A 13,150-nucleotide genomic window follows, 5' to 3' on the forward strand; every position below is an offset into this window, starting at 1 on the left:
AGGTAGTGCTATAAAGCTTCTAGTACTTCCTCACTCTCCTTATGGTGATCAGTAAGGAGCCTTTTATCATCATGGTCTCTTTGTGGATTCTGCTTCTTTAATTCCTTGGGAACATGCTCAGTAGTTCTTTTTTTTTTTCATCCTCCCCTAGAGATCTTTTTTGTCACTGTGGTGGCCTCAGGTCATATCTGTAGTGTTTACAAGATAGTTGTTCATTCTGCTTTCCTTCTAACTCTTACTCTGTTGATGACATGATCCCATTAAAACAGTGTAGTAAATGATAACTGATGTTCTTTTTAGGTTTATTCCTTTCAAAAATCTTTTGGATTCTTAACATTCATGAGCTAATGCCCCTTAGTAGGTGTGCAGTGGACAATAAGTAGCATTAGATGGTCTCTTCTCTGTTAAAATGCGAGGCGCTTTTTGGGAACTGTGAGCACTAGAACAGTTCTCCAAGTGGTTAATGACAGTAATTTAGAAAGAACTCTTGCTGGAAGTTAATACCTTGACCAACAGCTGAGAATTTCATGAACAGTAGCAGTTTTCTAGTTAGGGTATGACTGTGTGGGTCCAGATCCCCAGGTTTGTGCTGTCGTCCCACAAGTCAGTGAACTGCTGGCAGCTGTGGGTGGGTTTACCTGTCTTCTGCTCTCCCAGAACTTTCATGGGTCAGGTTTTGACAGGAGCCTGTGGTGGGGAAGCAGTTCCCTCTTTCCCAACAGGGTCTTTTTCCTTTTCCCTGTGATCCTCTTCTGTCCACGGTGTGGCACCCACCCAGTTGGATCTTTATCAGGAAATGTCATAGCGGATCTTTACAGCCTCTGCAACTTCAACCTCTAGAAATAAAATCTTGTAAGAGCTCAGTGTGCTCCACCTTACTGAGTCTCTTGGCAGAAAGATGTGTGTTCTGTCAGTTACTTACACCTCTCAAGTGTATGAAACTAGCACAATTGTTGGGGTTCTTATCTTTTATTTACTAACTTCTCTTGGATTTTGAGTGGGGTCAGACTGTTAGTACAAAGAAGTTGGGAAGTTCCATAATATTAGATAGTACTCCTTGTGATTTATAAACATAAATCCACCCCTGTCGGTTGGGGTTACGAGGAGTCCTGCACAAGGAATAAGTACCGCACGTCCTCTGGTCATGATCTCCCACCCTCAGTGGTGTAAATAAAAGAACCTCAGCTGCCCCCTCCTATACCCCTTTATGCTCCCAACTTTGCCATCACGGTTTGCCTTGAATCCACTGGCTCTAATATGCCATTTGTCTTGGTTTATGTCACTCACCACAGGAAGCTGCCCAGACTCACAGGTCGCCCTCATCTCGATCCTCAAATCCCGTAGGTTCTGTGTAACTCCCATCCTGTCTCTTGCCATCCCACCTGAACTCTTGAAATCGTCCACTGTGCCCCTTCATGGTCCATCAGCAGCAAAGTCTCCTATCATCTACTTCACCTTGTTGCTCTGAGAGACCTGGCTTTTTCTCTCAAATCTGTTTTCCCTCTCGCCCCTCTCATGTGGGCTCCCCCCCACCCCGCCCCACTTCAATAAACCTCACTTCCGTGGATCTGAAGATGGGAGAGATGTCCTTTTGTCCTTTACTGCTACTTCCAGATCATTCCACCTTTCTTTTTCCTAAAATCCATAATTTCGAATCTCATGACATGAAATAATACCACCCACCTTCTCTCTCTCTGTGCTATCATCTGAAATACCGCAACTTATTCCTCCTTATTTCTCAAATAGTATAGCTCCTGGCCACTCCGCAGTTCTCCAGTACTGCCTGTCTTAATTCTCAGCAATTTTTATACAAAAGTGTTGTGATCCTACCAATTTTCTTGCTTTGCAGTTCCTTGAATGATCCTTTCCCAGGGATCCTGTCCTCTACCCCAGCTCACGCTATGGTCAGGTACCGACAACTGTAGCCCTCCCACAACCTCAATTTCATACCACCTGCATTCTGTCTTACCTCGCTCTCGTTAGTCCCCTGTCCCTTTCACCCTCTCAGCTAAAATTCCGTGGTTGATCATAACCATTCCCTTGTTACTTTTTCCTTCCATTATCTCATTTCAGCACACTTGACTGGCAAGACCGCCATCCTGTTTAATCGCACCCCTCTATCCACCCTGTAGCTGTAGCTGTGCGAGTGAACGTGGCTGAGGAAGGTGTGCCACTGGCCCTCCCTGACACACTGGCTTCCCTTGGCTTTCACGACAGCAAATGCCTTCGTCTTTCTGCTGCTTCACTGGCTGTTTTTTCTTTAGACTCTCCCCTGCTCCCTTTGCTGTGTTGCCTGGCTCTTGATGCTGCCAGGCAATCAGATATTAAACATTTCTTGTCCATTCAATTTCCTGCTTTCCCAAATGATTATTTCACACCTTTTCTCTCCTCAAAGATCCAACACCTCCCTCATCTTCTGTTTTCTTGCTTCTTCACTGAGAAAATAGAAACAATCGGAAAAGGAACATCACTAGACTTCCACCATTGCTTTTACCCACTTTCTGTGTCTTCCTCACTGTTTCGATGGTTCCTGGATTAAGGTGGTATCCTCATTTCAACTAATGTATTGAATACACTGAAAATATAAAAGAAAAAGTCTCCCTCTTTCCCCTCACAGTTACTGTGGTTAATCATATCTAATAAAGGAATGGGTAAGATTCTTTTCATTGAGATATACACATACTTTTAATGTAATCTGTGGACTCCAAAAAACCTCCGCTGCCTTGCGGCATACCTCTTCAGGGGAAAGGCTAAGGGAGTAAACCCCGACAGAAAATCCGGAGCCGGAGTCCCTAAGGCGGTTTGACGTTGTAGTCAACACCGGCAACTCCTGCGGCGCACCTGAACCCAAGCTGTATTGACTCCGTCTTTCCCTTGGACCCTTCAGCTGCGAAGAGAGGGGGGGTCTGCTGCATGGGCAACAGCAGACCCTCCATATCACCCTGCCCAGGCTCTGTAGCTTCAGCTTCACTGGAGAGGACACTCCAGTGTCATCACAAGATGTCGATTCAACACGGGAGGAGACAGATACCGTGTCACTCCTGAGTTGGACTGCACAGTCATTCTCGGCGGTGCAGATAGACTCTTAAGAAGCTACACCATCGTCTCTCGAGACGGACGGCTGCCTACGGAATGTAATCTGTGTGATCTCATATGGTATATACTGTTATGCATTTTGCTTAGTATCTCTTGATATCATTACATGTAGATCTACCTAATTATTTCTAATGGGTACTTGTATTCTGTCAAGTTAATAATACAAATTTATACAACTGATTCCTTACTGAGAATTTAAGTTCCCAGCTTTTTATATCACAAGAAGTAATGCAGGAAACATCATTTTATAATTATCTCTACATACTTGTATTTCTGCACAGTAATTTAAAAAAAATAAAATTTCTGGGCTCAAATTGCTAGATATAGGATTGCACCAATTTACACTCCCACCAGAAATAAGAAATTATTTATTAGAATGTCTGATAGGGGAAAAGTGATCTTGTCTTTTAATCTGACTAGTAATGAGATTGCACCAGAGATTTTCCTTCATGCCTTGACTCTTCCCTCATCTGTAAAGTGAGATAGATGAACCTAAAGATACCTTTCAGTGCTAAACTTCTGGTTCTGTTAATATATATATATATATGTATATTCCACCCCCCACCCTCCTTTTTCCTTGCATAAGCTATCTTTGGTGTTATTTGTCATCATCTCATCTCAAATTCTTCTTTTGTTTGGACAGCTTTCTAAAAAGGTCTTGTGTTGTTTTGTTTGTTCTGGTCTGAGTTTCATTCTTCTTTTTCCATGCACTGGTGGAGATTTAAGGGAGAGTGTCATCAGATAAAGAAAATTAAACTTTAATTCCTTCTAAACTGGAGGAATTTGATATATCTGCAGTTTGCTCTTTCTACTTTTCGCCACCAGATGGCACATGGATCTCTTCTATTTTAGATTTGTCATTGTTACGTCTGTTAGTGACGCAGTCACGTTCAAGAGAGGCAGCCTCTGTTATTTCCAGATACAAACTGCTTGGTATGCTGCCCTCTACCAGTAAGGAAATTTATTTGGAGGACTGATCCTTAAGATTAAGACAGGAAGCTACATTCACCCTGTTAAAAAGGATTTTGTCCTGTCACAGCTAGTGTTTTTAATAGGAACAGTTTAGTGTTCTTCTGGGGGCCCAGAGTCTGGAGAATGTTTTTGTTTAGTCTGATAGCTTCATGAAAGCATAGCCTTCCTTTCAGAGTGCTTAAATAGAGGATTGTATTTTACCAGCTCAGTAGTTCATTGTAAATATATTTGTAACCCCATTATATACACACTCCTGATCCCATCTCTGCCTCAGTTTCTACCGAATAGCTACTTCAAGCACGTAATAGAACTACCCACTGATTATATACTGATAATTTCCCAGAGATTCTCTACTGAATTTATTTCCTTCGGGGAATTCCCTGGCCTCTCTTGGGTAGAATTTACTGGTGCAGAAAGGTTTTTCCAGTCAACCTTTCTGTGACATTTTTGCTCCTGATTATCCCCAAGATAATCTCAGAGCTGCTTTCTAGCTATTCGAACTTGTGTGTGCCTGTATTACTATTCTAGACATACGTAGACTGATACTGTGTTTTTTTTTTAAATCAAGATACCATCCACCATTACCTGCAGATTCCAAATCTGACAAATTTGTCCATTTCTGACAAAATGTCATTTTACATGGCATTGTCTGAGACTTAGATCATCTCATAGGGGATCTGTTTTGCCTAAATTTCTGTCATCTTCATGTAGTCGCTCCTACACTTAAAACATCTGTTTCTACCAGTAATTCCCAACCTTCAGTGTGCATGAGGATTACATGAGGAGCTTGTTAAAGGTTCAGAGGGTTCAGTTTACAAGGACTGTAGGAGGATATATTTTTAAACAAGTATCCCATGTAATTTTATTATAGAGATATTCACCTGGCTTGACTCATTGCTTCAGTTTTTATTTCTTTTTCCATTTTCTGCTTGCTGTCTTCCTCTCTGCCATAGTCTAGAAACTGCTCTCTACTTTTTCTTGTGATAACATTTTTATGTCTTTGTCAGAGTAGGTATTGTACAAGTACTATCTTTGTTTTTATGGAGGTCATACTAGATCACTTAGGAAACAATTTGACATTGTCTACTGATTGCTAACGTTTTGGAGACTCTTACTTCAAGGGCACTTATTTCTACAAAATTCTTCTCTGGCCATCTCCCCAGTCAGGTCTCAATAGGCATCTTTGAAGGATGTTTTAAAGAGGTTCTCTGGAGTCAGTGAAGTAGCTGGGACCCACTTGGAGACTGCCTGGGGTGGAGAGGGTGGATGGAGGGCAGGTGATTAGTCTCTCAGGCTTGTACAAAAAAGATGGAATTGATGAGAAACTGGAAGAAGTCCAGATCATGATGAAAGGTATTGCGGCTATGCAGATGTAACTCTTGTTCAAGCTTGGTTATTTTCTCACCGTGGAGACCCATAGTTGATAGCAATCAAAGATGTGATTAGGAGGAATGGGATCTCCAGGACATTTCAGAGCAGAGGCAGACTTTGAGATAAGCAGAAGAGTGACCCAGTGCTCTTTGGCTACATACTGGAGCCCAGACTGCTGCCTCAAGGTAAAAGCACTATTATGAGGATTCCTTACACTTTGGGAGTTGTTGGATCTGGACTTACTTTTCTGCTCATAGGGAATAAATATCCCTCCAAACATAAAGTAGTAGCCAGACTAGTTTTCAGGGAGTACTAAAGGTATCTTCACAGATTTTTTTTCTTTGGGGCTTTTTTTTAAGCTACTCTATTACTGTTTTTCTGCATAGATAATATAGGGAGTTCAGAAGTCAAGATGGTTATAAAAAAGTCTCTTTCCAACCCTTGTATTCATTCATCCCACCCCCCTCTCCCCTCTAAAGATTGCCATTTTTATTAAATTCTTGATTATCCTTTCAGTGTCTTTTAAAAATGCATTTATAAGCAAACACTGATATAGATTCTTACCCTCCCTCCCTTTACCAAAAGCATATTATCTATACTGTTCCATACTGTCTGTATTCTGGAGAATTTTCATATCAGTACATACAGATTTTTCCTCATCTAAAAAATTCTAAAGCATGTATGACTTTTATAATGAACACTTTGATAAAAATATAGTAATGAAGTAATCCATCCTTTTTTAACAGTAGCTCCAATAAGCCATTTGTTCGGATTGCAGCTTAGCATGCACGTGTGCCTCCTTTTCTGTTTTTCTGCAGACTCTTACATCGCAACCGAAAAGGTAGTGACCATAGCCGATTGTATAAAAATACAGCATCTCATTCTAGAGCCTTTTGCCATTGTGTTATGAGGAAGAGAGACTTGAGAAGTTATGCTAAGGGACCTCCCAGACCTCTAGCTAGTTCACTGGAACATTATACTCTAGATCAGAGCTTTGTATCACTAGCATAAGGGCACTACTTCATAAAGGGGGATAGTCTTCAAAGGAAAGGGGCGACCCACCTCATTTTTTCTTGCTTCTCAGTTGTTTATGTATTGATTAAATGATATTTAGAGAGAGGAAGGGGTGGGGGAGAGAGGGAAACATTGATTTGGGAATAGAAGCTGCAACCTTGGCCTATCAGGATGACACTAACCAACTGAGCTACCCAGCTAGGGCGGGTGCTTCTCAGTTTTTGTTCTGAAGGTAATTGCTCCAGAACTTAGTACTATTTAACTGTCCCTTGTTATAACTCTGGAGCAGCATGGAATGTTCATGATACAGTGCTATGTGGGAAAAGTGGGAAATAATTATGTATAACCTTTACTGCAGTTGTGTTTTACAGAAAAAAAAAATGCGGAAGCAAAAGATTGGAAGGGTATATTACCAGAAAACTATAACAGAGTTTTGGTTAGGGTGTTAGATTTTTTCCTTCAATTTTTCTATAATGTGGTCATCTTATTTTTATGAAGTAAGGACAAAGGAATTACGAAGGAAACTTGCCAGGTCCAGGATGCTTGGGAAGGGGGTTTCTAGAAGTACTTGGACCTGATAAGTTACTGTGTGCAGAGCAGAGAGCAGTCTTAGCAAGCAGGTAATAGTGTCTTTTACCCACTCTTCATAGCGATCCTAGCCTGTTGAAAAATCAGAGTCCAACTGAAAAAGCTATTTGTTCTTCTCTTAGCTTCCTTGGGGAAGGGAGCCCCTTTTATATGACAGAAGGGCACTGGTAACCCCACCTGTGCAAAATGAGATGCTGCCATCCTTCCCTCCTGATACTGCAGTAATCCCAACTGTGTTCTAAGATTCAGTGACCATTAGATTGGAAGATAAGACACTGTCTGTGTGTTTAAATTTCCTCTTGGCAAGAAAAACTGCTAAAATCCTTCCAAGAAGAATGCCCCTGTTTTCCTATACTGCTTGCATTCCTGTTCTGCTTGCATTTTTCTTTTCAGCCACGGGGTGTGCGCAGTTGAGCTATTTTGGCTCAGGTTCCAGATTGTGAGGTCAGAGACTGGGGATTGGAGGAGGACATCAGGTGACTTTCGGTAACTGTGATGACGGTCCTGCCCTCATCCCCACCCCATCTCCCCCTCTTTCTCCACCCTTTCCTGGCTTCTACCTTAGGAACAAAGAAGGGAAAAAAACAGCAGTATGACGAAAACCAGCAGCTGCATCTGCAGACTCAGGCTGGGGGCTGGGTGTTTACTCCATCTGTTCTCTTTGTTAGGCTTTTGCTTCCTGTCCCAGTCCTCTGAATAAGATGGAAGGTATTTCTAGGATCCTTTTTTTATGGAGAATGGCTCAGAAATCTGCAGTTTATTCAGTATTTAGGTGGGTGTGGGTGAGACAGAGCAGATTAAAAATGCTTCAAGCACCTAGAATAAGATGCATTTTGCCTTCTCATTCTGTCTTATTTAAGAATACCTATTTAATGTCAGAGACTGTGAAAGGGGCTTATCACCTATTATTTTTACTTATTAAAACAATGCAACCTGATAAGTATTACCTTCATTTTATAACTGAGAAATACCAGTATAGAATTAATATGTCCTTGGCTTATTAAGATCTCACAGCAAGTAAATACTAAGCCAATTGGCCCCCAGATCTGCTGGACTAGGATCCAGCATTCAGTGAAAGGGGGTGACAAGAAGGCAGGCATGTCCAGAGAAACCTGAGGTGCCTGCATCTAGGGACTGTCATGGCGCTGTTCTAGTATGCTTTGCTTTTCAGCAGAAATCAGTGTCCTGATTTCTGCAAAAAATAGATCTCAAGGTAAAAAAATGAGATCAAGGGGAACAGAGGTTAAAAGATAATTTTTAAATATGTCAGTCAGTTGCAGTATTTAGAACCTGATCCATTTTTTAAGAAAGGAAAAGGCTTTATTCCTAGTACCTTATTTTGATCCCTTTTTTCCCTGCCCTCTAGCCTACTGTTCTCTTGCATAAACCTGTCCCACCCTTTTGCTGACTTGCTCAGGGCACTGCCTGTCCTTCCAGCCCCTACCTAGCCACAGATCTCTGAAGCTGATCTCCTTAGCACTCCCTTACTGAGTCAACTTCCTGGGAGTGCTGGGAAAGTGTCTGTGAGAAACTCAGTGACTGTATTGTCCCAATGAGCCATGCTTTGTGAAGTGCCCAGATTTCTAATAGTGCTGTGCTGCTCCCATTTTAGACTCCCATTTGTATCCCTTTCTTCCTGACTCTCAGCACTTGCTTCTTGTCACTTTGGAATTCTGTCTGGCTCTGTTCCTGTCCTTCCGGTTTATCTGTTTCTGCCACTTCACTCCATCCCTCTTTATAGCTTGCACATCCATGATGATGTAGTTCTGTGGGATTTAACAGATGGGTAATTTGTTTTTGGCCAAGAGGCCAGTGAGGGTAATCTGGTCACCTTTGGGCAGAAATGACAGCCATTCATTTAGCAAGCTATTGCTCTGTGTTTCCCTCTTATGGTGTATACCTGTGAATGGCTTTGTGGTGCAGAATTTTTCTCTCGTGTCTATTATAGCTTTGAGGAATATAAAGTAGATATCCTCCACATGGGCAGCTTCTCACATTATCATATGATGGGATTCTTATTCTGTCCTCTTCCCAGAATCAGAGAACTTATATAGAGCTTAATAGATGTGGCTTAGTGTCTGCTGGGTGGACTTCATGATTCCAGAGCCATGTTAACCCTCACAGAAAGTTTGTTGTTATTTCCTAGGGATCTTACTAAGTGTTCTAATATTTAGATATACTGAGGAGATCGAGGACCCTTCCACAAAGACTGTTTCTTCAGAGAGAACTAGAGTGGTACCAGAGTCCTTCTTTTTTCCTTTTCTTTTTTTTTTTTTTTTAATTTATTGATTTTAGAGACAGAGGAAGCAGGTGGGCATCAATTTGTTGTTCCACTTACTAATGCATTCATTGGTTGATTCTTACATGTGCCCTGTATGGGGGTCAAACCCGCAACTTTGGCATATCAGGATGACTAACCAACTGAGCAGCCCGACCGGGGCCACTTTTTTTCTTTTTTTTAACTTCCTGTGTTAATTCTGTGCTCATATGTGTTATATGTACTGCAGTTATCTCACTTTCTGGACATTGTGCTGCTTTATTTAAGTAAGGGAGACCATTGACAACTTGGACCCACAGAATTTTAAACATGTTTTTGCTTTTTCCACCTTTTTCTTGTGGTCTTAGTCATAAGGTACTTGGCTTACTCAAGGGAGATGTAACATAAGATTATGTTCCCTACTGAACAGGGACAAGTGCCTCAGGCTTCATCTTGGACAGAGCAAGTAGCATGTGGTCTTGAGTAAGCAAATTAGAATTAAGGTGAGGTGGAGTTGCTTTGCAACTCAGCCTGAATCTTTCGGTGACTGGCTTCAGTTACTAAAGTCCTTTTTTTCCCTACCTCACTTACTCACTCCCACCTGCAGTTCTTAAGAACTTATGGTTTCCGGATGTCAAGCAACTCCCCTTTCCTGTTTGTGGTCCTCATTGATGGAAGCCTGCTACAGGAATTCCTGGGGAAGTGATGGCTATAATTGCAGGACTCCGGGGGCCTTTACCTCATTATAGAGGCTGGGGAATACTGTTCAAAGAAGAACCTCTGTTCCGTTCTGTGGGCCCTTAGAAACTCTGTTACTAACCATAACCAAGCAGTAACTGGGATTCGGGCTACTGACTTTGTGCTTTGACTCTTCTCTGTCTTTAGAGACTGAAAATTATTTTTCCTTCTTGTGCTTCAATTTCTATTCTTTGATTTTAGTATTCAACATAGGTATCAAGATTCATGATAAAATTAGCTTGGACTCTAGGATTCTTTTGATATAATTCAAAAATAATGAAGAAAGAAAAACGGGGTCCCTTCGTTGGACAGCAGGGGGTGCCCTTTCCCTTCGCTTTATTGCCTGGCACTCCCTACTGCATTCAGCCATTTTAGACAGATTGTTTTGTTTCCAGCTAACTCCATTTTGTGTTTGTGACGCAGGAAAAAAAGAGTGCAGCAAGGGAGGAGCCTGATTGGGGGAGGGAGGCCCACCCCGGACTCCTTTACTCAGCATTGGTTCACCAGGACTTACCTTGGTACATGCAGGCTGCCTGCATCCTGAGCAATAGATGCAGGAGATCCCTGCTAGCCAAGCAAAGAACAAAGTGGTGACTGGCTACTGGACACGTACTAACAGTGACAGGGTCCTAGTTTCTGAGACAGCAGGCAGGGCATCCCCTCTGTCTCACTGACAATCTAAGCCTGGGTTTATGTGGTGTTTATTTTAGAGATGTTTAGGGTGGTATTCTCATTTATAGGATCAGCTAAGAAGAAAAGAAGAGGCCTTTTCACTTAGTTGTCCGAGAAAAGGTAGATGCCTTGATGACTCCAGGGAAACAATCTAACTTAAAAAAAAGCTTTTCATTTTTGAAATGTAAAAAAACACACACACATGCAATACATTGACACATACATACATATATATTTATACTTCTCTGATGAGAATATATCATTTTAATTCTTAAGTGGTTCAGAATGTGTATCAAAAAATAAGGGCTTTTTTAAAAAGAATATCATTAGATGTTAAAGTGCTTAAATATCTCAAATTATAGTAGTTCTTTTCTTTAATAGCTTGTTTATCTGAATCAGAGCTATTGCAATTGGTTGATGTGTCTGTATTTCCCTCTCCAGCTTATGCCATCTTTCTCATTTTTTATCTTACAATTTATTTATAGACTTAGTTTCATAGGGGAACAGGGAAGATCTCTCAGGTTAGGACACAGAAGCTCCAGAGCCAGATTTCTCGTCTTCATAGAACGGAGCCTTCCATCTCTAGGGTTTCTGCAGAGGTAATGGCAGAGGAAGTGAAAGAAAATGCTCTGCAACCTTCAGAGGGAGAAGAGGATGGCATTTCTTACTGGGACAGTGGTGTGTTCCTCCTGACACAGCCTGTTACCCAAAGTCTTTTAAAAAGTTTGCTGACTGCTCTCAACAGAGAGAGCATGGCTGAAGTGGACCGTGCTCTTTCCTAGGAATTATAGGAGAGCTTTTTTTTTAATTCATTAATTAATTAATTTATTTTTAGAGAGGGAGGAAGAGAGGGAGAGAAATATCGATCAGCTGCCTCTCGCACACTCCCACCTGGGGACCTGGCCCAAAACCTAGGCATGTGCCCTGATTGGGAATTGAACCGGCCACCTTTTGGTTCACAGGCCAGTGCTCAATCCACTGAGCCATACCAGCCAGGGCCAGGAGAGCTTTTAAGCTCTTTCCCAACTTACAAGATGGCTGGTGAAAAAAAAATGGAAAGCTGGATACTAAGAAGAAGAAACGTGAAGCCAAGGAGGCTGATGCTCGTGGCACGGTTAAGAAGGGTAACCCCAAAGCCACGTCGCCTAAGAAAGGGAAGCCCCATTGAAGCCGAAACCTAGTCAGAGGAATTGACAGGTATTTGTACAAGAGGAGGTATTGAGCAGCTAAATTCAGGATGGAAAATAAAAAGGAGAAAGTACTTGCTACTGTCACAAAACCAGTTGGTGGTGACAAGAGTTGTGGTACCTGAGTGGTGTTATCCTGCTGAAGATGTGCCTTGGAAGCTGTTGGGCCACAGTTCTCAGAAGCCCTTTAGTCAGCACAGGAGGAAACTGGGCCAGTATCACCCCAGGTCCATTCTGATCATCTTCACTGGGCACCACAGTGGCAAGAGGGTGGTTTTCCTGAAGCAGCTGAGCAGTGGCTTGCTACTTGTGACTGGACCTCTCTGTCATTTAATCAGGTGCTTCTGACCAGAAATTTGTCATTGCCACCAGAGTTGATGTCAGTGGTGTGAAAACCCCCAAACACCTCACTGATGCTTACTTCAAGAAGGAGAAACTGGGCAACTTGACAGAGAAAGAGAAATATGAGATGATAGAGCAGCGCAAGGTTGATCAGAAAGCTGTAGACTCGCAAATCCTGCCAAAAGTCAAGGGCTACCTCTGCTCTGTGTTTGCTCTCACAAATGGGCTCTATTCTCACAAACCGCTGTTCTAAATTTCTTACGAAGAACCTAATTAAATAACTCATCTGTGAAAATAAATAAATAAAATCGAAGAGAGCTTTTAAACTTTGGGACCCTGGATTTTAACAACTGCATCCCTAGGGCAACGCCAGATCCTCAGCTTGATCTTCCCACCACTTTCTCTCGACTTCACTGGCAGCCTTCCTCCCCGATCAGACCTAATGGGTCAGCAGCACTTCATAGACTGTGTCACAGAAAGAAAAAGTATAACGTCGGGGGTGGGCACGTTGGAAAATTCTCTCATAGCTTCAGCTTTTAACCTCTAACTCTTAACCCATGACCTTTTGGAGATTACCCCTGAGACTTGACTATATTTGTTTACACCAAGCTTGTTTGGTTCCTTTTATTAGATAATTCTCAAATCCATCTTGTTCTGTGTGTTTTCAACCCTGCTATAACCTTAGCCCATGCTTTCATCTCTTACCTGGAATACTAAACCCCTCTTTTTTTTTTTAAAGTTTTTATCAGTTTCAATGACAGTCATTCTCAGTTGTATAGTAATACTTTAAAAAACAATATGCTTTTGCCTGTTTGTTTTTATAAATTGAAGATTTTGTTGCCTCCCTGCTAGGAAATTGAGGATGTTGATACTTATATTACTACCTTTCCACTCCTCCAAATTATCATTATCT

At 41.8% G+C, this 13,150-nt stretch overlaps 1 protein-coding gene and 1 pseudogene across 1 annotated transcript in view; both read left to right on the forward strand.

The window, feature by feature from the left end:
- DIAPH1 (diaphanous related formin 1) overlaps positions 1-13,150 on the forward strand; it is a 79,915-nt gene that overhangs the window by 41,817 nt on the left and 24,948 nt on the right. The window lies entirely within an intron of this gene.
- LOC150000630 (large ribosomal subunit protein eL6 pseudogene) lies at positions 557-12,490 on the forward strand (annotated as a pseudogene).

Source organism: Furipterus horrens, unplaced genomic scaffold (assembly GCF_987537825.1).
Source record: "Furipterus horrens unplaced genomic scaffold, mFurHor1.1.pri manual_scaffold_10, whole genome shotgun sequence".
Classification (NCBI taxonomy): domain Eukaryota; kingdom Metazoa; phylum Chordata; class Mammalia; order Chiroptera; family Furipteridae; genus Furipterus; species Furipterus horrens.